This window comes from Protopterus annectens, chromosome 2.part1 (genome assembly GCF_019279795.1).
Source record: "Protopterus annectens isolate FY-2018-M chromosome 2.part1, PAN1.0, whole genome shotgun sequence".
Classification (NCBI taxonomy): domain Eukaryota; kingdom Metazoa; phylum Chordata; order Ceratodontiformes; family Protopteridae; genus Protopterus; species Protopterus annectens.
In genome coordinates, this window is record NC_056729.1 from 745,923,464 (window position 1) to 745,946,246 (window position 22,783).

The 22,783-nt window shown below is 40.5% G+C and overlaps 1 protein-coding gene across 3 annotated transcripts in view; it reads left to right on the plus strand.

Annotated features, from left to right (window-relative positions):
• The window catches only part of TRIM2 (tripartite motif containing 2), a 1,116,451-nt gene that overhangs the window by 141,731 nt on the left and 951,937 nt on the right, over positions 1-22,783 (plus strand). The window contains exon 1 of one of the 3 annotated variants that reach the window (XM_044062467.1): positions 5,604-5,731. The exons of the other annotated variants lie outside the window; for them this stretch is intronic. The gene's annotated coding sequence lies outside the window, so the exon portion shown is untranslated. Of the gene's footprint in view, positions 1-5,603; positions 5,732-22,783 lie in introns of those variants that run through there. 3 annotated transcript variants of the gene reach the window in all.

Consider the following 22,783-nt stretch of genomic DNA (forward strand, 5'->3'; position numbering starts at 1 on the left):
TGCTATTAAAACATATACCGTACATTTGCATAAGTATATAGTTTATATACATTTATGTTCTTTTCCAGTATGGTATAATGTGGCCACATCCTTAAATCTCAGTACTGTACAAACCCTGTTCAACACATACGTCTGTATCAGTAGTTTGATATATACATACCATATAGTTCTAATACATTTGGTAACATAAGCAATTGTATTGTGCTAGTATTCATAAATGACATACAACTCTTTACAAAATTCCAGATAGCTGGGCTGGCTGTGTCTCCTTTTGTTACATTTCTATATAAATCATATTAATATTCTCAAATGATATATAATTATTTACAAAATTCCAGATGGCTGGGCTGACAGCCTGACAGATGTCATGGGTGGATGCCTTATGACACCATCAAGCCAAGCATGAATTAATGAATTATAGTTCATTTGTTTATTTAATGTCTTGTGCATAAAATTAGCTGTTTTGATTCACAGTGGCTGACAATTCTGGAGGTGCTGCCTCAAGATCAGGTTAGTTTTATGTATTTGTCTGGTGATGGTGCTGGTGTTCATTTTTTAAAAATGGACTAAGCTTTTGAAAGCCCAGCCTAGAGTGGTGGCATTGCTCTTTGCTGAGTAATCTGATGTAGAGATCAAGGGAAGATCATCTTGAGCTTTCAGTGACACTGCCATTATATCTGACTATTCAATAGAAACAGTGGCAAGGGTAGAGTATGACAGAAGAATGCCAAAGAAGCTGAAAAGTAAGGTATACAAAACAGTGGTACAGACTCCTTGTGAAAAATACATAGCCTTCAGATGTTTGCAGTTGCTAGAAGACATAAAACAATAAAACACTTACAAAGCAGTGCAGAAAGCACCCTACTTCTAGACATCTTGTCTCCTTGCTGCATTGAAACTAACTTTTATAATGCATAGTAAAATTTAATTTCAACTTATCTTGAAGTTTTGCAAGTTAACCCTTTTATGCTCTAGTTTCTACTTTTAGTGTTTATGTATTTCTGTTCTAAGTCAGTAGGGCAAGCTCTGATTACATTTTAGCTCAGTACATAACGCACAGCTCTGTATAAATCATATCAGTATTCACAAATTAAATAGAATTATTTACAAAATTCCAGATAGCTGGGCTTTACTGGATTGAGTACCTTTTTTTCACCAGAGCCTTGGGGAGGAAAGCTCCTTAAATAGCAATTGTTAAAGTAAATGCTATTTTAAATGGGTAGTAACAAACCTGGATAAGCTGATACAGCTTTCTTGATTACTGTTTTTACAAAACATTTAGCATTATCAGTGCTGTTAGTGAATATATTTTTTGCATTTTATAAATCATTTGGAAACAATTTTTGGAAGTATTTTGTTTTAGGTATCATCAACTCTTAATGGTGTGTGTTGACAGTGAGACTTGGCTACAGTTAATCTGTCATTTTCTACACATTTCACAAAAGAAAAAAAGGTGACCCAACTTTGAATATGCATTTTCTGGCATATGCTTCTTACAGTATAGCTTTTGGGCATAGAACCAAGTATTTGCTTGTGATCAAAATCTGTTCAAATAGCTTTGCACCCCTCACTACTTGCTTTCACTGATCTCCACCTCTGTTGTAGCCTCTCTGAATATTTTAGGAACATATAAACAATACTAGGCAAATGATCACAGACCCATAAGAAGCCTAGCCATGTCCACCTTTAAGAAGACACACTTGGTGTTTGCCACCTTTTTAAAAGTACTTAATAGCTTGATTAGTATTTGTTTGTTTGTAGGTTCATAGGTAAGTACTAGGCTATCTGCCCAAGGGCATCTATAAGCCTAGCCAGAATGTGTTGGCTTCTGCCGCCCCCCCCTTAGATTAGTTCCCTGTGCCTCTGTCCAGCAGAGCCATTAGTTCCCAGTGCCTCTGTCCAGCAGAGCCACTGCAGTGATCCCAGGGGTAAATTTTCTGTTTCGCATCAACTCGTCAAGGTTTCTCTTGGAGTGTTAGTGAGGGGCTCTGCCTAATGTAAATTGGAATCCTGTTCCAAAGCATGGGGAGTTTCTGGGACAGGAATCTATCCCTCCAGCACATCCTATTTATCATTATGGTGAGGTTTAGATCCCTAGAGCATGTGGCTCTCGAGGATTTGTTTTTTTAGGTGGAGCATGTCCATCAATTCTGCGTTGGACATGGCCTTGTATGTCAGGCAGAGATCACCTCTGAGTAACCAGTATGCAACCAAGTACAGCTGGAGTTTTTTCAGTCGGGCTGCATAGGCCATCTGTTTGAGGCCAGTAATCCTCTTGGTGAGGTACTTCTGTGGTCTTTCCAGCTGTTGGAGGTGTCTTGCAAGGTACATCCCAAATGGGGTGTTGTACTCTATGATGGGTCTGAGTAATGAGTAGAGGGGCACAGTAACCTCTTTTGTTCTAGATGCGAACCCTTTTGTGATTAGGTGGGTTACATAGAAGGCTTATCTACTTGGGTCCCCAGATCCCTTATTACATTTTCTGTATTTGGGGGACTACCACATATGTGGTAGTTCGCGGGTACAAAAAACAATCACTTTTTGGCATTTAGCTTGAGGCCATGATTTTGACACCAGGTATCCGTCTCAGTGAGACCCTTCTGGAGGATGTCTATATCAGCCAGAGAGTCAATTATGGCTCCTAGTTTGCAGTCATCTGCGAACTTGGTCAGCCATAGTCCTGTGCTTTCCTGTACCTCTGAGAGTTATATACTGAGCAGGAGGGGTCCCAGGACTTGAGCCTGGAGGGGTCCCAGGACTTGAGCCTGGGGGAACGCCACTTGTAACCAGTTTAGAGTCTGACCTAGTCCCTGCAACTCTCACCATGTGGTTCTATCCGTGAGCCAATTGGCAACCTATCTCATGACGTAGGGGTTTATGTTCAGGCTGGTGAGCTTGTCTATAATACCAGAATGGGGAATGGTGTTGAAAGCCTTTGTAAGGTCTAGGTAGGCTGTGTGGTAACTGTCTCAAAGAAGTCCACCAAGTTTAGGAGACATGATCTGCCCTTAACAGAGCCAAACTGGGTAGGGTCCAATGTTTGGAAGTTTCCAATGTCTCTGTTAATGAGTTCCATGATGATGCGCTCCATAGCCTTGTAGACCAGGCTAGTCAGGCTTATAGGGCGATAGGTCCTGGAGTCTGCTGTGGCTCCACCTTTGTGGAGTGTGATAACTGTTGCTGTGCGCCACTCTATGGGTACATAGCCTGTAGAGAGGCTGAGTTTGAACAGTGTGTTTAGGTGAGGGGTTAGTTCATTTTGGCACTCATGTAGGACACCACCTGGGACACCGTCCAGTCCCATTACATTAAAGCTGTGTTTGGATAGGGCTGTTTTAACCTGTGTGTCAGTGATTGATGGGGCTCTACATTCTTCTGGTATGGTTATGGGCCCTTTAGTGGGTGAAAGGGGGGTTACGTTTGCACTAAACTTGTCTGCCAGAATGTTGGCAATATCACTCGGCTCAGTGTATTTTGTCCATTCTGCACTAACTCGGAGCAAATCTGAGAGTTTCCACTTAGGTTCTTGACATGGCTAAAGAACGCTTTGTGGTCATCTTTGGAGTCCTTGGCAATTTTTCTTTCGAAGCTAGCCTTGGATGATTTTATGAGGGATCATAGTTTCTTGCTTATACTGATCAGGGATGTCTTTCCTTCATGGGATTTTACTCTTTTCTGTACTAGTTTCCTCCTCCTATTGTATAGCTTGTTTATGGCAGGGGTACACCAGACTGATTTCCTTTTCTTGGAGTTATGTATGTGAGATGGAAATGGTCTTACCTGCTAGCCAGCACAGTTCTGAAGTTCCATTCATAGTTTGACAGATGATATATTTTAGAGGACTGGCAGCGGAATTTGTCCTAGACCCTTTGTATATTGTATTTCCATGAAATGGAGTTCATTTCTTTTCTGCCTTTTCCATAATTCCAAGCAGTTGTTAGTTCGAAATTTGTATCAGTCTTGCATGTGAATAGGGGAAACCAAGAAGTGCTATGATGCTCTTTACTTTGGCAAGAGAAATGTATTACATAGTCTGAAAGGGAGAGTGATATATGTTTGGATATAAATCCCCTGAAAAGATGTGTGTGGGACATAAATCCCCTGAAAAGATGTGTGTGGGACAAAGTCCCCAAACTGCTAGCCTCCAGGATAGTTTTGCACTGTTTTAGCTGTACAAGATCGCAGTTGTGCGGGCCATGTTTTTCCCATAATGAGTGACGATTCCCTTTTCCCTAATGCTTGTGCGACTATGGAGTTTTTATACATGTATATATAAATTACTGGGTGTGGGGGAAATGCCCCCCCCCCACCCACCCACCCCATAGTGGAGCTTGCCTCCTGAAAAAAAACTCATCTTACTGATTTGCTGTGAAATTTCAGTAGTTGTGCATTTTAGGAAAAAAACATTATTGATAACTGTATTAGTAGTGCAACTATATATGTTTTGTGATAATGGCGACCCAAGTGTGGAAACGGAATTTGGGCACTGCAGAACTGATCTGAAAGGAAAAACTGCACAACAAATGGCCATTTATTTTCTGTGAAGTTTTATAGTAAGACAGCAGCTAGTTCATGTTATAATTACATTAGTATATCCAGACTATCTCATGCGCAGCAGAGACCCAAGGCATTATTGTGCATTGGGCCTCCATTTTATAGTGCAGCAAAAAACCTGTAAATGAGTGATGGTACATAAATCTCCCTATGGGATGCTACTTTACCTGTACTGCAAAAGGCTGTAGGTCCCACTCAGCAGCAAAATACTGTGCAGAGAGGCGGTACTCGTATTCTGTGTTACCTCATGTTTACAAGTTGATTAAAATGTGAGAAAGGCCACAAAAAACTACACAAGTTTTACACTGTTCTACCACTTTTCTGAAATTCTGTTTACCTCTTACCTAGTTTCAGAACTTAGGTACCTTAGATCTTGCTTGGCTGAGCAACATGTAAAACTGCAAAGAAGCAGGTGCCTTTTTGAAGTATTCCTTATGCTTACTAAAGTTAAATTATGGAAGCTACATTGCAATATTTTTTCATTCATCTGCTCTGTCAGGATTGACATTGTTAGATGGCTTTTAAGGGAGATTGGAAGATGGTATCATTTTAAAAACTATGATGATGTACTTTAGTATTTGCGCAGGAAGAGAGTCTGACACTTGGATACTCAAAGCTGTTTACTAAATATTAGAGGGGTCTTGCATTTTATGTCTTACAGTAATGCAGACAGCCATTATGAAAACTCTTTTAACTTTCCTAAGTATTTATTATTCTGCATATAAAGACTAGCGTAGGTAAACCGTTACAAAGCTGCAGTTTTGTTTGCCAGTAGTGTTGTGTTGCAGGGGCCTTCTGATATCCCATGGGGAATTTAATACTTCTGCGTTCCACTAAGAGCCTGTTTTGTGTAGCTTGTACAATATGACATTGTTACTTGTTATTCGGCACTTTTTTCTTCTTTTCACTGGCTCTTCTCATGAAGCTGAATGAATCACAGTATCCTAAAGAAACCAGGCCAGGGAAAAGATAATCGCTGGCTGGCAAAACCTTTCCATACCACTGGCCTGCCACAGCTTTCCTGCTGTTCGCAGGCTATGAACATGTTTACAGCTGCTGAAAGTGAAGGAAGAATCTAGATGCATTAAGCGTGACCAGATATTTGGATGCTGTTGGGGGCAGAGGTAGCAGAATACTTGCAAATGTTAGCTGAACAACTAAGCAGTATGGAATCCATGTAAGTACTGAGCTGCTCTGTGTAGTCAGCTGCATAGAACAGCATTAGACATTTCTCATAAAAATTTATTCATTCTTATATTTATGCATTTACCTCTACCTGTTTGTGTGTGTGTGTTGATTCATTTCTTGATTTCATTAGTTAAGTTCAATGATTCTACAATTCAATGCTTTTTAAAAACAGTTTTATTGCTGATGTCCATTGATCTTAGTGGGGGATATTGTATCCCAGATGGTATGCCTATAGCTGTAACAAAATATTTGCTGGTACCAGGATGTCACTGATATCATTCTGTAGTTTGATTGCATCACTGCTACTTCACCAATACTCTACACCTGCATTAAACGTCAAATGCCACAATCCTTTCCCTTGCATTCGTGTCTCCCCGATCCTTCCCTTAAGTATTAAAATCCTGCTTCTTTCTAAAACAATAATTACATGCTAAAGGCCAGTCTTTCATTGTGAAGTATGTCTGGTGTGATTGTGTGGATATAAATAAAGGTGAGCGGTTTGCTGCATGGAAATGTTCTTCCACCATTACCAGTGCCCTCCTATGCATACTGCAATGACAGCAGGCCTGTGCTGACCTACTACCATTCATATTTTTCTCTCTGAAACACCAAACCTTTATGACTCACCATGCTTATTCTCTCACAGTCGAGCTATTCCCATCCTGAATTAGAGAGCATTTCTGAGAGGCTTTTACTTAATTTGGATGAAGATGTAGATACAAAAAGCTCCCCAGTACTACAATTTCTGCAGCCAGCTACAAATGCATGCTTGCATGCATGGTATGCATTACTGCAACACATTCTTACAGACTTGTTTACAGGGTCCTAAGATAACCTTCTCCCCACATGGTCATATGCATGACAGCAATGGAGCAAGGAACAGTCTTTGCTCCACTTCAGAGGAGTGTCAGCATTCTGTGGTATTGTAGATTTTTCTGCCAAAGGATGATTTGTCATAGCTCATATGCATCTCATTCTTTTTCTGGATATTGACTCTGCTTCTTCCCAGTAGGATACCACATCCACATTTCATGTTAACCAAAGATTTTACTATCAGTACAGTGTACATTTGTACCCTTAACAACACTTCCAACTTATCATAATGCTACTTTTTTAACTTTGTATAGAGCAGCGGTAGTGTGGGAAGCACATTTGTATATAAAGAGTGTGTGTGTGTGCGTCTCTGTGTGTGTGTGCGTCTCTGTGTGTGTGTGCGTCTCTGTGTGTGTGTGCGCATGCGTCTGTGTGTGCGCATGCGTCTGTGTGTGTGCGCTTGCGTCTGTGTGTGTGCGCTTGCGTCTGTGTGTGTGCGCTTGCGTCTGTGTGTGTGCGCGCGCGTCTGTGTGTGCGCGCGCGTCTGTGTCTGTGTGTGCGTGTCTGTGTGTGTGTGTGATGAAGAGCAGAGAAATCTCCAGAATGGACTCTGCAGAAATCAGTTTGTCAAGACAAATCTACATAAAGGACTTGGAAAGTCACAAAGCCACAAACCCACATACTTTCTGAAAAGATAGAAAGCAGGCAGTCTCCCAATAAAACATTTCCCTGTAAACCATATAGGCACAGTAATGATTATTTTTCCATACAACAGTCTTGTATGGAGATGCTTGGTAGGGCCAGTGTCTGGTTTTAAGGGATTGTTAATCATTAAGTAATTGGCGTGTACATGTGCACACTCAGATGCCAGGCTTTTGTATGGTGATATTACTTGGGCGGGGCCAGTGTAGACTTTTGTGGGATTATTAATTCTTGCAGAATTGGCATATGTATGCCCTGATGGCAGGCTTGTATGGTGATACTATTTTGACATGGCCAGTATCTGCTTTTGACTGATTATTACTCCTTACAGAAATTAAGACGATGCATGCTTGTACACAGTTAGTTTTAAAGATTCTCATGTGTTCATAGGGACGGCATTCTGTACTACAATGAGAAGAATCTTGAAATGTTCAGGATATTGAAAAGGACATGACCTAAGTAAACTATATCGGAGTGTTTTAAGCTACACTGCAAAAGATTTGACTCTGCCATTGGGAAGCAGAGATGTAATTGCTGTGCTTTTGCTAAGGATAGTTTTCTATATTCCATAGGTTGTAGGTAATGGACATGTAAGTCTGGATGCACAGCAGCCCTACTAGATGTGTGAATTGTGGCACACAGGATTTGTGGACTCGCTACACTTCCTTTGTCATAAGCCACTTGTACTAAATGTAGTAGAGCTGCAGCATTGAATGCCTGTTAGCCAGCCTCTCTCCAGAAATGTGCACTACTGGTTCTTAGCCAGCCTGTCCCCAGAAATGTTCACTACTAGCTGTTAGCCAGCCTGTCCGCAGAAACGTGCACTACTGGCCATTAGCCAGCCTGTCCCCGAAATGTACACTACTGGCTGTTAGCCAGCCTCTCCTCAGAAACGTGCACTACTAGCTGTTAGCTGATCTTTCAGACTTCTTTGAGAGGCAGCAGAGTCAGGTAGCCTTTGCTACACTTTCAGGAAGATTTATCAGTAGTGTTGTTATGTTATCTAGAAATGGATTGTGAGCTCTTTTTTTTAAGGGGAAGAGCATTATGGAGGATCTGACAGCTTGATCATTTCCTTGTGCCTCCGCCTGCATCATGGGGTGAGAACCAGCATTTTTACAGAATAACAGTAGTACATAAGTGAATCTAAGGCCAGGAGATGGCTGTTGCATGCAACTAATCATAAATCATCATCTTACCTCAGCAATAAGGTCATAGTGCAACAAAATCCAACTAAAAAATCTGAAGGTCACCTTTGAGTTTTGCAAAGTATAATTTTTGATAAGTAGTGTCTGACAAGGAAGAGAAACAGTAGTCCAGTCTGACAATGGCATGATACATGTGCCAGCTGTCTCCTTTGCATACCTCTTAACCTGTTAGAGCATGAAATCTGGACAAAGCTAAAAATAAAAGTGGGACAAAGGCCCAAAAATAGGGACAATTTTTAAATATTGCTATTACAAACTTAGAAAGTTGTTAGAATAACAGGTTTTGTATTAGCTTGAATGTTCTTAAAGTCCAAAAACTCAAACGTCTTTCATTTATTTTCTTCAATCTTTAAAGATTTGCCACTTACTTGCCAAAAAAACACAATGTTATGAAAAACGGACCAAAAATATGAGGCAAAAATCTGGACATTCTGCCAAAATCTGTACAGTTGAGAGGTATGTGTAATAGCTGTCAAGATTTTAAAGGATTATACTCTACATTTATTTGCTGGTACACATCTGAGTTAAAATCATTAGTGTCACATTTGGAGATGTGAGGAATAATCCAGATGCTCAAGGCCATAAAGATCTGGACATTCTTGGGTGGTAATTGCCAGGTTCATGTATAACCAAGAGATTGAAACTGACTTTTGCTTGGTATGTGTTGCAGTTAGCACTGGTGTTGGCCTTAGGCTGGCTGTTTGGTAGAGAACCATATACTGATCATTGAGAGAGAGAGATTGGATCTCACTGCGAGAGAGACTGGATCTCAAAAGTATCGGAGACTCCAGAGTTCTACACTCTGTGTCAAGAAAAGCTTATTTTCATAGAGGGTTGCAGTGCACTGATGTTTTTTGTTGGTCTGTTTGGTAAAGGTAAAAATATAGAATCAAATTTAGGACTGACCAGTAAGGGACCTCAACATTTGAAGAGCAGTCTTTGTGTGTCTGTGAGTCTGTGACTTCTGATAGCTGAAGATCTGCAGACAGAAACTCATATTTGTTACACACTGTACACACTGGAACAGTATTGGTTTTCTTAAGCTGTTTAAAGGAAAATTATACTGAACCAAATCCAGTGCTTTACTAAGGTCTGTATACATTGCAGAGACTGGTAATCAAGCCATAATTCATGTCTGTGTGATTTAAGTGTGTGAGCAGTGTGGTAGTGTGACAAAATATGACTGTATTCCTAGCAAATGCAACCCTGAATCTTTAATGTCCCATGCAGAGGAAAGTACGACCACAAACATGGTTAAGAGGCTGCTATTCCTCCAGAATTGTACCAATCTGAGAAATGAGGAATATTACTTAAAATGGACATAAAATATAATTTGAGGATTCTTGTTACTCTGTCCTAACCCCAAACAAGTGCGGGGAAGCGGGATGTAGCAAAGAACAGATTCCAGATGTTGAATTAGTGTTTCAGGCTTGGTATAGATGCTATTTTGTGGGATTTTTGGGTGGAGCACATGGTGGTGCTGCAATAGCGTTGTCGCCTCACAGATAGATGCTGTCTGGTTCGATTCTCAGCTAGTGTGTCTTCTGCGTGGAGACATGCGTGAATGGGTGCACCTTCATTGAAGGTTGTGCGTCAGGGCTGGTAATTCGGCATGTAAAAATCAACTACCAATCATTAGCGGACCGGAGTTCCGCTGTGGCGATCCATAACCGGGAAAAGCCAAAAGACGCAACAACATGCAGCTATTGATTGGATGCTTCCCTAGTAGATGTCTAACCTGTTTGTAAATGATTGTTATAAAGTAGAAGGGAAAAGTGTCTGGCTTTGGGAGATCTTTCTTGAATGAAATATTTGAGTAATACAGACACCTTAATATAGTGGATCAAAACCTTAAGCTGCTAATAAACTTCCTGATGTCCTGAGTTTGATTCTCTCCAAATCAAACATTTCAAGGAGAAAATGAGAAGTCCCTTGAGTCTTTGCCTCCAGGGTGCCCTTGAAAAGAGGCACTTAGTTCTGCGAGCTGACCTGGTTAAAGAATGAAAAAAATGAACAACATAGATTCCAACAGGATGTAGTTGACAGTGTCATTTATATTTTCACCTGCCAGTGTGGCAGTGTGTGTGTGAGACTTCAGAATAGCTTACATTCCCTAATACCAGCATTTGGTACGGTGCAGCATACTGGATTTTTAAGCTTTCATCATTTTTGTCTCGTTTTGATTAATTTCATTGGCTATACTGTGAGGTCATGTGTACATTTTTCATTTAATTCATGTGACAGCTCTAATTCAAACATTGTCAGTGATAGACTGGCTTCATACTGCTTCAGTGATCATTTGGTGTTGGAGATAAGTCGTATTTAGTGCTGTCAAGGTTAGGAGGGAGAGAGAGAGGAGTGTGTCAGTTATGATTCCTGAAATGCTTCTTCAGTCGGACTTTACCATGCCACACTTAATGAATGCTCTGTTATAATTGTGAGTCAACAGGAATCTGTATCTTACTGTCTGTAGTGAAGGTAAAATTACTAATGGAGATGAACGATGTTGCTTGTACACAGATTTGTGCATCATAAAACAGTCCCTAATTTATTTAGTATATTTTGATTATGTCCATCGGGCAACATTCAAATGTACAGCAGCAGTATCTCTGTATGCTGTCATTCTTCAAAAATATACAGTTGCTGTAACTGCACATGAAAGATGCAGTTTTCAAACGCATTATTTATGAAAAAAGTATGTATGCAATGTATTCATGTGGTTGCTATTTTAAAATGTGCTCATCATTTATTTATATTTACTTCAAAGCATTACTTTTGGTATGTTGCAATGTTGGCAATAATTTTTATTGCCTGCTGTTCACTCATTGTCTTTATCCAGGTGGCTTGAAAGAATCACTGCAAGTGGATGTAATTGTTCTTGTATTCTTGTATAGTCTACGTTTTACTGTCTTGATTTTTTTCATTAGATGGCATTTGCTGGTCTTAATACTGATTTCTATGTTAAATGCTTTTCTGTTATGTCATTTAAATTTTAATTATGTCAGTATCTCAACTGGTAGCACACTCATTGCTGATACTGGAAGATCAGAAGGCTGTGGGTTCTATTCCCACTCCAGGTGACTGGATTAATTTTTACACCGCTGATACTACAGTGTAGTATTAGAGATATTGCACTTCAGAGTGTGTCATCTTTCAGATGAAATGTTAAACTAAGATCTCATCTGCCTGATTTGGTGGTAGTTAAGGTAGGTGTAAATGATCCCACAGCACTTGCAACAGAGCAGTGGCTTTTATTTATATACATCATTTAATTTTCTATATACACATTTTAATTTTTGTAACAAAAAATATAACCTATCTTTCAGGTAAAGAACAATAAATTAATGGATATGTTCCTCTAAACACACTTCAGCATCCCAGATTTTAATCCTAACCCTTGCTCCACAAGCATTGCTTTATTCTTAACTTAATTTTGTAAACCCACATTTTATGATTCCTCAGTTCTTCACATTTACTGTTCCAGATTATCCAAGCTGTACTTGATCAATATCCTAGCCACCCTATCTTTTTCTTTCTCTCCATCATACACCTCATAACATATTGTATCCAAATCTTTTTAAAAGACATTTTTAACTGATACTCCTTTTTAAACCTTCCCCGTACTTGCTTAACCCTATCACAGTCTCGTAATCCATGTTCAGTAGAGTAAGGGAAGTTTCCTCATGCCCTGGCCAAATTACCTCTAGCAATACAAATACCACCTCGGGTCTCCCATGAAAAAGGCCACTAGCTTAGTGGGGACTAACCTGATCAACAAAGGATGGGTAGATGTGTATTTATGTATATATTACCTTCCTCTGTGTCAAATACTCCTTCCACCCAACACTTTTTCTTTTCCTTATATGTTTGTATATTTTGGTTCTTCCCATTAATCTGATTTTTCATTTGTTTTGAAATAGGCAATGTCATTGTAATTTGGTTCTTTATATGGAATATTTGGAAACTTCTTTTTTGCCCCCATGCAATCTTTCCAGAATGTGCCAGAATCTACACAATTTGATTGCATTTTACTTGTAATTTGATCCCAAGGACTTTTTCCTACCTATATTGTTAGGTAGTATGAATTTAAAAAAAATCTCTGTCTGCAGTATGTTCTCTTTATTTCTGACACCTTTTTTGAAGTATCCTTCAAGACAGAAACAAACAGACATATAAAGAAAACAAACCATAGTAACATATTCTCATTTGCTAACCTTGTACATCGCATATATAGTTTTGTATGTTTATCATTAATTCATAGCTTCATAGGTTAGTACTAGGCTAACTTCCCTTGTAAGCCATTGTAAGCCTAGCCAATTATCCCTTGTGAGACTCAAACCTGCACCTTGTGTTTGTAAGGCAAACACCTTAACCATTAGGCCACCCTCCCAATTCATCATTACATAAATGCATCATTTTCTGCCTTCCTTTAAACATCAGTATTTTGCTCCTACCCTTTTTTAAAGATCACACTTCCAGTACTTTTATGTCTGTTATAATATTCAGTCCTTCAAATGCAGTTGGTTTAGACTCTGATTTCAGTTTTCTAGTAGCTGTTTTTTTTTTTGTTGTTGTTAAAGCCACCAGAATTGAACTTAACAAGCCCTCCTAGACTAATAATCTTCGTGTCATTTTTGTTAATAATGCCTTGCTCTTTCTAATAATGCCTATTATTCGCTGGCAAGTCACTTGTTAAAAGAAGTCTGACCCAAAAATGTATTGGATGCCATTAGATATTATGGGCGTGAACTGGAAGTATGCAAAAAAAGGCATTATAGGCTTGAATGTGTTCATTAGGTTTATATTCTGATAGTCTGGATATTTATTTTTATTTATTTTTACATTTGTTGACCAGGATAGTCCAACTGGATACATGTCCATTTTCAGCGGAGGCCCAGGGAGAAAAGCTCCAAACTTATAAACAGATAAAGACAAGCAAGTTACAGTATATGCACAAACATATTGTATTAACATACAAGTTAGTCTCTCATTTCAAGCCTTGAAGAATACAGTTTATATTCAGAAATATATAGAATACAGTTTATATTCAGAAATATATGCAAATGTGTTAGTTTCTCTTATCGAACCTATAAGTGCAGCTATATACAGAATATCTGCAGAGATGTTACACTTTCTCTCTTCAAACCTTTTAGTGTAAGAAGTAATTCACTGTGAATAATAAAACTGCAGGGATATGGAAGTAGATTAGGCTTTAGTCAAGGTTAGAGCAAAGACATATCCAGTGAGTTTTTAAAATACTGGGTTAGATTTTATTTGAACTTATTAAGGGAAGGGTTCAGAATAAGGTCATATGGGAACGAATTCCAGGTTTTGTCTACTGAATTTGCAAACAAAGATTCTCTAGAAAGGTTGTTAGCTTTAACAGATTGAACCAAAAGTTTTGTAGTTGAACAAAGTGGCCTAGCGTTTTTGTAGGAATGGATAATGTTTTTAAGAAAGGATGTTTTTCTGGATGGTTAATAACCTTGAATGCTATAGTAAGTTGATTAGATTGAATTAGCCTGGGGAGTTCTAGCCATCCTAAAAGGTTTAGGTTTTGACAATGGTGCGTCTTGTAGGGAGTTCCAGTGGCAAACCTCGCAATTTGATTATAGCAGCTAGAGAGTTTGCTGAGATCAGTTTTGTTCAAGTTTAGTGAGTATTGGCGAGGCATAGAGTAGAGTTGAAAGCAGATGGGTACGGGCAATGGCAGTCCTAGCTATAGGGGTGAGAAAAGGTTTGTTTTTGTATAGGAAGCCAAGTTTTTTATTAATGGTTTTAATAGTTTGGTTTGCGTGCATATCATATTTGAGGTTGTTGTCTATTATAACACCCAGGAGTTTGATATACATATCTGATGAGATTATGGTCCCATTGTTTGATGTTATAATAAATGAAGTTTGAGAGGATTTGCAAGTAGGGGAGAAGAGCAATAGATTTGTTTTATTAGAGTTTAATATCAGCTGTTGATTAGAGATCCAGTTTTCCACTGTATTAAAGGTTTTCTGGGTTAAACTAAGGAGATCTGTAGGGGTAGAGGCTGAGCAAATCAAGATGAGTCATTGGCACATTGTATACAGGTTGTAACTGGGATTACAGTGTGGAGGTCATTGATCAAGAGGGAGAAAAAGAAGGGGGCCTAATATGGAGCCTTGAGGGACACCAAGGGTAATGGGGAGAGGGTGGAGGGTTTGTCCTGCCAAAGGACAGCCTACTGTCTTTCCACTAAGATAAGATTTGAAACCATTGTATGGCATGGTTGTTTAGGGTTATTTTCTTTAGGGTAAGTAAGAGTAGCTGGTGGTTAACCATTTCGAAGGTGTTTGAAAGATTGAGAAACAGGGCAGAATATAGTTTGTTGTTGTTACGGTTGGAATTTATGACATTAGAAGAGGAGGGCTGAGGTTGTACTGTGCTGTGGTCTAAATCCATGCTGGGAGTGGGCCAGAAGATTATGTTGAATTAAGGTAGTGTAAGAGTTGTTTATGGATACACTTATCCATAATTTTAGTCAGAGGGGAAAGGATAGCTATTGGTCTACACTTTGACAGCTTATATTGTAGATTAAATCTAAAAGATTTAATCAAGAAATGCATAGTGGAGTCAAATGCCTGGCACAGGAACTTTCCTGCAGGAATCTATATCTATTTATTTGTTATAAATGAGCATGCAGAATATTTGATAGTGCTTTGATTCTTGACACTAGAAACCTACATTATGCAATGTGTATCTCAGTGGAATATATTTCACACAGTTTTATCTGTTGTATTCTTTGTCTTTCATTTCATAAATTAACATGTGTTCATACTGTACTTCTGTGAAAACCTCAAAGTAAGACGAGCAGAAAAATGCACGCAATGTCATAAATCCTGTATGCAAACATACAATTCAGGTTGGCTTCTAGTAAGTGTTATGATGTCAAACAGAAATACTGTTTTTTTTTTTTTTTTTTTTTTTTTAAATTTAATTTATTGCATTTGTTGACTGGGAAAGTCTGATTGGGCATAGAGCCCCCTTTTCAACAGAAGCCCTGGGGGGAAAAAAACTCCAAATGATGCATATTAAAGGTTCAGAGTGTAGGAAAAAACAGCATTTTATACATAGTCTAGTTAATTTAATAAGGGCATTTTGTAAAGTGTCTACATTGTATAGAAAAGGTCATTCAATAGTGTTTCAAAATATCTACATAGCAATGGAGTCATTGCAGATAGTACAGTAAGCCAGGGATACAGATTATTGTTTTGAGCAAAGGAAGATGAGCATAATTCAATATGCAGACATACATTTCAATGGACCAGTAGCTTTGTATACTTAAGTAAGCTGTTTCATAATGGACATAAAATGGGCAAAGTCGCATAAAAGCTTTACTTTTTGACAGCAACTGGTGTAATTAAGACTGGAGAATGACTAGATGTGATTGAAAGTCGAGGACTAGATGGAGAGGAAAAGAGGATTCTGCATGTGAATATAAAAAAAGATGAGGTGAGTTGGAAAGTGTGTGTGGGATAGTGGTCAGTTATAGTGAGTGTGTGGGATAGTGGTCAGTTATAGTGAGTGTGTGGGATAGTGGTCAGTTATAGTGAGTGTGTGTGGGATAGTGGTCAGTTATAGTGAGTGTGTGAGTACAGAGAAGGGTTGTGAGCAATGAGAGGGGAAGTAGAGGGGAAGTAGATTAATAGTAGAAAAAAGTGTGAAATTCCGGTTTAGTCTAGGGGTTAGAGCTAGAGATTCTGCAGGTGTGACTTTGGCTTCTGTTTAAATGTTTGAGATCTATTTTTAGAGAGTGACGTGTAGTGTTTCATGCTGTGGTGGCAGTTTACGAGCAGGTTGTCACCAGTTGTATTGTTGGATTTAGTGATGTGGAGTTACAACATTTGGTTTCAGTGAGGGGGTCTTTTTGGTTTGTATGTATGCATTAGAGTTAAGAAAGATGGACAGTTTACAGATTTATAAATGAGGTTATAATAAGTCACAAGCTAGGAGTAAGATGGTAAGTGGAGTAGTTTCATACAGTTTTTTTTAGTTCTTTGAGTGCTAGGCAGGGTTGGGATTTTTGTGGGTGATTTACTGCAAACTTTACTACTTTGTGATAGCATTGCTTGTGCTGAGAGACTTGTAAGTTGATGGAACTTGGGACAGTATAGAGAAGTGTTTGGTGTAGTAGGGTAGAGGCTGTTTTCTGGTTTGGATATAGGTTCGTACTAGGCTATCTGCCCTAGGGCATTTATAAGCCTAGCCAGAGTGTGTGTGGCTTTCACCACCCCTTAGGATGAGAATACTATGCCCTTTTAGGGTTTAGTTTACTGTGCCTCTGTCTAGTAGTGACACAGAGATGACCCCCGGGGTAAACCTACGATCTCCCATCCACTCATCAAGATTTCTCTTGAATAGAGTCAGTGAGGGGCTCTGCCTACCATGGACTGGGATTCTGTTCCAGAGTGTAGGGAGCCTCTGGGTTATGAATCTGTCCCTCCAGCACATCCTATTTATTTCTGTGTTGAGGTTTAAGTCTCTTTTCTCGTGGCTCTAATGGATTTGGATTTTTTGAGGTGGAGCATGTCCATTAATTCCGGATTGGACATGGCCTTGTACGTCAGGCACAGATCACCTCTGAGTAGGCGGTATGCGACTGAATAGAGCTGGAGTTTTTTCAGTCTGGCAGCATATGACATATGTTTAAGACCCATTATCCTCTTGGTGAGGAACTTTTGGGGTCTTTCCAACTGCTGCAGGTGTCTGGTGAGATGCATCCCAAATGGGGCATTGTACTCCATCATTGGCCTGATAAGAGAAGAGTACAGGGGCACAATGACCTCTCGATCTAGATGTGAAACCCTTCATGATAAGGTGGGCAATATAGAAGGGTCTTCCTAACCACTTTGGCAATGTGAGTGTCAAATGAAAGGTTACTGTCAACCTGGGTCCCTAGGTCCCTGATTACCTCTTCCGTACTTAATGGATTACCACCTATGTGGTAATTTGTCGGTACCTTGTCTTTCCCAAAGGGTATGACTATACATTTTTGGCGTTCAGCTTAAGGCCATGGCTCTGGCACCAATTATCCATTTCTATGAGGCCTCTCTGAAGGATGTTTGTGTCTGCTGGAGTATCAATTATGGCACCCAGTTTGCAGTCATCTGCGAACTTTGTCAGCCACAATCCTCCTATGTTTGCCTGTACCTCGGAAAAATAAATGCCGAACAAGAGGGGTCCCAGGACTGAGCCCTGTGGGACACCGCTTGTGACTGGCTTAGAGTCTGATATAGCTCCAGCAACTCTGACCCTGTGGGTTCTGTCCTTGAGCCAGTTTGCAACCCATCTTGTGACATATGGGTTTACATTTAAGCTGGTGAGTTTGTCTATGATGCCCGAGTGGGGTATTGTGTCAAAGGCTTTTGCAAGGTCAAGGTAGGCTGTGTGAACTGCCTTACCCTCATCAATGGCCTTAGTGACCGTTTCAAAAAAGTTGATCAAGTTCAAAAGGCAGGATATGCCCTTGACAAAGCCAAATTGGGTAGGATCCAATGTCTGTAGGTCCCCAATGTCTTTGTTTATGAGTTCCATAATGATCCTCTCCATAGCTTTGCAGACCAGGCTCGTCAAGCTTATGGGGCGGTAATTCCAGGGTCCGTAGAAGCACCGCCTTTGTGAAGTGGGACCACTGTTGCCGTACGCCACTCTTTGGGTACGTATCCTGTAGTAAGGCTAAGATTAAACAGCAGCCTTATGTGTGGGTTTAGTTCCTCTTGGAGTTCATGTAGCACACAGCTCGGGACACCATCCGGTCCCATTGATGCTGTGTTTTTAGTTTTAGAGAGGGCGGCTCTCACCTGGACATCTGAGATGTTAGCGAGGCTACACTCTGCTGGGATAGTTATTTCTCCTTTTGGGGGGGAGGGGGAGGAGAAATTTGCACTGAACCTGTCTGCCAGAATGTTGGCAATGTCAGTGGGTTCAGTGTATTTTGTGTCATTTTGGACTAACTCTGAGCATATCTGGGAGATTCCACCCAGGTTTCTAACATAGCTAAAGAAGGCCTTGTGATTGTCTTTTGTGTCTTTTGCGATTTTTCTCTCAAAGTTGGCCTTGGATGATTTTGAGTGATCGTAGTTTTTTGCTAGTACTGATCAGAGATGCCTTCCCTTTTAGGGATTTTGCTCTGTCATGTAGTAGCTTCCTCCTCCTGTTGTAAAGTTTGTTTATGGCTGGGGTCCACCAGACCGGGCGCCTGCCTTTGGGGGAATGGTTCTTGGTTTTATTTGGGATTGCATGATCCATGCATTCTTGAAGGTGCCCATAGAAGGCATTTGCAAAGGATTCAGCAGTGTGGGTTGTTGTTTCCACTGGCCCAGGGGCCTTGAAGGATACCACTTCAGTCTTAAGAAGTGTGAAGTTGGCTTTTGAGAAGTTCTTCACTGTGGTCTTTTGTGCAGGGGGTGGGGGCGGGATGTGGATTTCCAGTGAGATTAATTTATGGTCTGATCATACCAAAGAGGGATATACTTCCGATGTGGAGCATTTTGTCCCCATGTTTGTGATGATCAGGTCTAGTATATTGTCTCCTCTTGTGGGAATGGTGACTAGTTGTTCCATTGCATTTGAGTTTATGAATTCTAGGAACCTTTGGGCTAGGGTGTTGGGGCTTGTAATGTTCCCAGTCTATGTTTGGGTAGTTGAAGTCTCCCAAAATGATGGTATTTGGAGAGACATTCATACTCTCCAGTGTCTTCAGGAAGGCCGTGTGGGGTTCCTGAGTTTGAGAGGGTGGTCTGTAGCATGCTACAAACTGTAAGGCAGTTTTGCCTATGGTTAGCTGCACCTGGATGGTCTCCGATGCTTCGTGCATTGCCACTAACCTGGAGGTGTGGGTATCTTTGAAAATGGATGCTCCCCCTCCTTTTGTGGTTCGGTCCAAGTTTTGGGGCCGGAAAGCATGATATGAGGTAAAACCTGATAGTGCTGGGGTGCTCTCAGGAGTCTTGAACCAGGTTTCAGTCACTGCACAGACATCGATGTTCTCCATACTGAGGAGGGCGTCGAGGGCATGCATCTTGAGGTTTAGACTTCTGGCATTGAGCAGCATTACCCTTAGTTTTTTTCCACTTGTGTTTTCTAGGGAAGTAGGTTTGTCATTTGAGCCTTGCCTAAAAAAGGCACTAGGGGGGGGTGGCAAGAGCCTTGGCCAATATCCGGAAGCCCAGGGGTGACAGGTGCAAGCCATCCCTTGCGAAGCAGCGTGGCTTGTCAAGCATGTCATCCCAAGCAGACAGACATTGGATCCACTTATAATGACACCAGTAATTAAGCCAATTGTTAAAACTGATCATTTTGTCTTTGTACTGTGGCATCATTCTTGGTGAGGGTAAGATGCTGGTCAGGGTCATACTGGCCTGGGCTACATAATCAGAGAGCTCCTCTATGTCTCTTCATGTAGTCCAGGGAGGTACGTCTCAGGTCGTTCACACCGGCATGTACAATGACTGCGTCATATTTGTACTTGCTGTGGAGTGACCTGAGTGCTTGTGTTATGTGGCGGATTCTAGCTCCCGACAGGCAGCTTACTGTGACCTTTTCCTTGTTCAGTCTGGTGAGCGGGACGTCAGTGTGTCTGACTATGGAGTCACCTATTACAAGTGTGTCTGGCATGTTGTTTGGCCTTAAGGGCTGTGACTGCTTAGCACACTGACTTTGTGAACTATGTGTTGCATGTGCTATGTCTTGAGGTGGTGGTTGCTTGGGTGTCTGCTTTGGAGGCCTCTGTTGTTTTGGTAGATTTTTAATCATTGCCTACGAGTATGTTTTGTGTGTTTATGTGTTTGGTTTGCAGTTGTGATAGTTCTATGTGAGACTGGGTTTGTGGTGTGCGTGGTTACCTTCTCCTCCTGACTGGTCTTGCCAGTACTGAATTGAGAGAGCTCAGCCTCCAGTTTGGCTATATAGTTGCATCTCTCGCATATATTTGTATTTGTTGGGAGGAGGAGAGGGTTGTCTGTGTACATGAGGCAATTGTAACATTGCCTCAAGATTCCCAGATTCACCAGCTGAACAGGAGAGGACGCCAGCAACTGACCCTTCGACATGCTAGAAATAGTGAAAAACTGAGTCAGAAGGGACCTATAGGGAAATGGGTACTCAACAGAATTTAGGTGAATGAAGTACTTCTTTTGTTTGTGCTTTACCTGTATAAAAATGCTTTAGGAGCAAGTGTTGAGCTTTTCAGATAGAGTATAGGCTGTTTAGATTGCAAGTAGAACAGTTCTAAGGGAAAAATTGAAGAGCAGACTTGGCGGAGCTAGAAAAAGTTTAACCTAGTTTAACCAGCGCTGCGCTATGTGCACGACTGCGCAAAGCCGTGCAAACGCGGATTTTAAACCGTGAACTACAAAAGAGCTAGGAATGGTCCCAAACAACCAATTACTACAGCTTCTTGTGCTGAGGTCACTTCCCCCAAGGACAGGTAGGCTGCTCAAGGCTCCCCACTCCCACTGGTGAGCAAAGAAGCTTCCTTCTATCCAAGTAAGGTAATGGACAACACAGGAACTACACCACAGCCCAGAATACAGCAATGCCTGTAAACTGGTCTAAACTAGTCGGGGAAGGCGGGAAAACAAGGATTATTTTTTTGTTTTTTTTTGTTTTTTTGGGGTTTTTTTGGTAGAAACACACAGAAAATGCAGAGACAGTGATGTTACACAGGGACAGTGATGTTACACAGGCTAAGTGCAGATTTTAAAATAAATGCAGTAATCGGTTAAAAAAAAACAGTTCAGGCTAGTTCAAAGTAAGCTACAGAAGCTATTTCCAGTGAAAAAAAAAGCAAAGATACTTTTTTGACTCTCTCTAATGGGATTCCAATTTCTAGTGAATTTTCATTTGCTGTATGTTGGATGTGGTAGTCAAATTTAAGCTATTGTCAATGTAAATGCCAAGATCTTAGTGTGTCAGATTTCAGTTTTACTGTTTGTTAAGAGAATATCACAGGAGGGTTTCTGGGCTGGGAGGTGTCTTGAGGTAAAAGAATAACTGCTATTTTGGGGTTAAGAAAAAGTTGTCAGTTAGCTGTGTTTCTACAGAGAAAGAGGATTCTTGAAAGATTTGTTGCAGGTTGTTAAGCTTTTGGGGTGCTCATATGAGGGTGGAGTTGTTGACAGGTGGAATTATTGGGGATGATGTTGGGAGAGCTGTGCCTGAATGCATTTTTCAAGACTATTAGATAAGGGGGACAGGGTAGCTATAAAGCGGTAGTTGCCAAGTTCAGTGTTTCCTCCTTTATGTAGTGGTAGGATATAACTTTTTCCCCATAGTGTTGGGACGTGCTCTTCTGTGATAGAGCAGTTTGAGTATGGAAATAGGATAGGCTATGGCCTCTGCAGCCATTTGTAAATATTATGTGGCGAGATTGTTGGATGATAGGTGGTGGGCTTTATTCTTAATATAAGTTTTTTAATGGTTGACATGGAAACTGGTTACAATGAGAAGAGGGAGAGGCTGGTGGGAATGGTGTGGTGTCTGAGTAGTGTGCACTTCATAAACTCTGTCACATCCCTAAAGAGATTAGTAATGTTTTCTGTGTTGCCGGGCACTGTGAGTTTACATTGGGTGACATGGCCTGGTTTGAATGGTTTAATAGTTGACCAGCATGCCCTTGGGTTTTTAAGGTTTTTGTGTTGTTCATTTGGTATTTAGTGTGATTTCTGAGTTGATGAAATATTTCTGATCCAGGAATTCCAGGCCTCATTTCCAAGTTGCTTTAGATGTTTTGTGATTCTGGTCAGCCAAGGGGGGCTGTATGGGTTTTGCGCATTTTGTTTTGTGGGAAACTAAATGGTTTAGAATGTTAAGGAAAGTTCATGAAGATTCAGTAACCACATCATCTAAGGGGAGGTCCTTTAGTCGTTGCCAGTAGCAAAGTTGTAGGTTCTGCAGAGATTCTTTTTTTTTTGGAAGTGTGCGATATTGTGTACTTTTAAGGTGTGGTATGGGAGTGTGGTTTTCAACTCTGATGAAAGGTAGGAATATGGTCGCTTAGAGTATTCGGGAGATGTTAGGAGAATGTTGTTAGGTGAAGTAGATCTGTATCCAATCAAGTATTGAACTTGGTGGTGTTTATGTAGTAAGTGGGAGAGGTAATTTTAGTTGAGTGAGGCCACAGAGATTGATGGAATTTTGAGGACAATCACAACTGAAAAACAGCCAGTCAATACTGAAAGCTCCTATTTTCTTTTTTGTGGCATATTAGAGGTGACCCATGAGAGAAATTCTTTGGTGATGCTGAAATTTCCAAGAGGGATGTAAATTCCCATTATGTATTCCTGTTA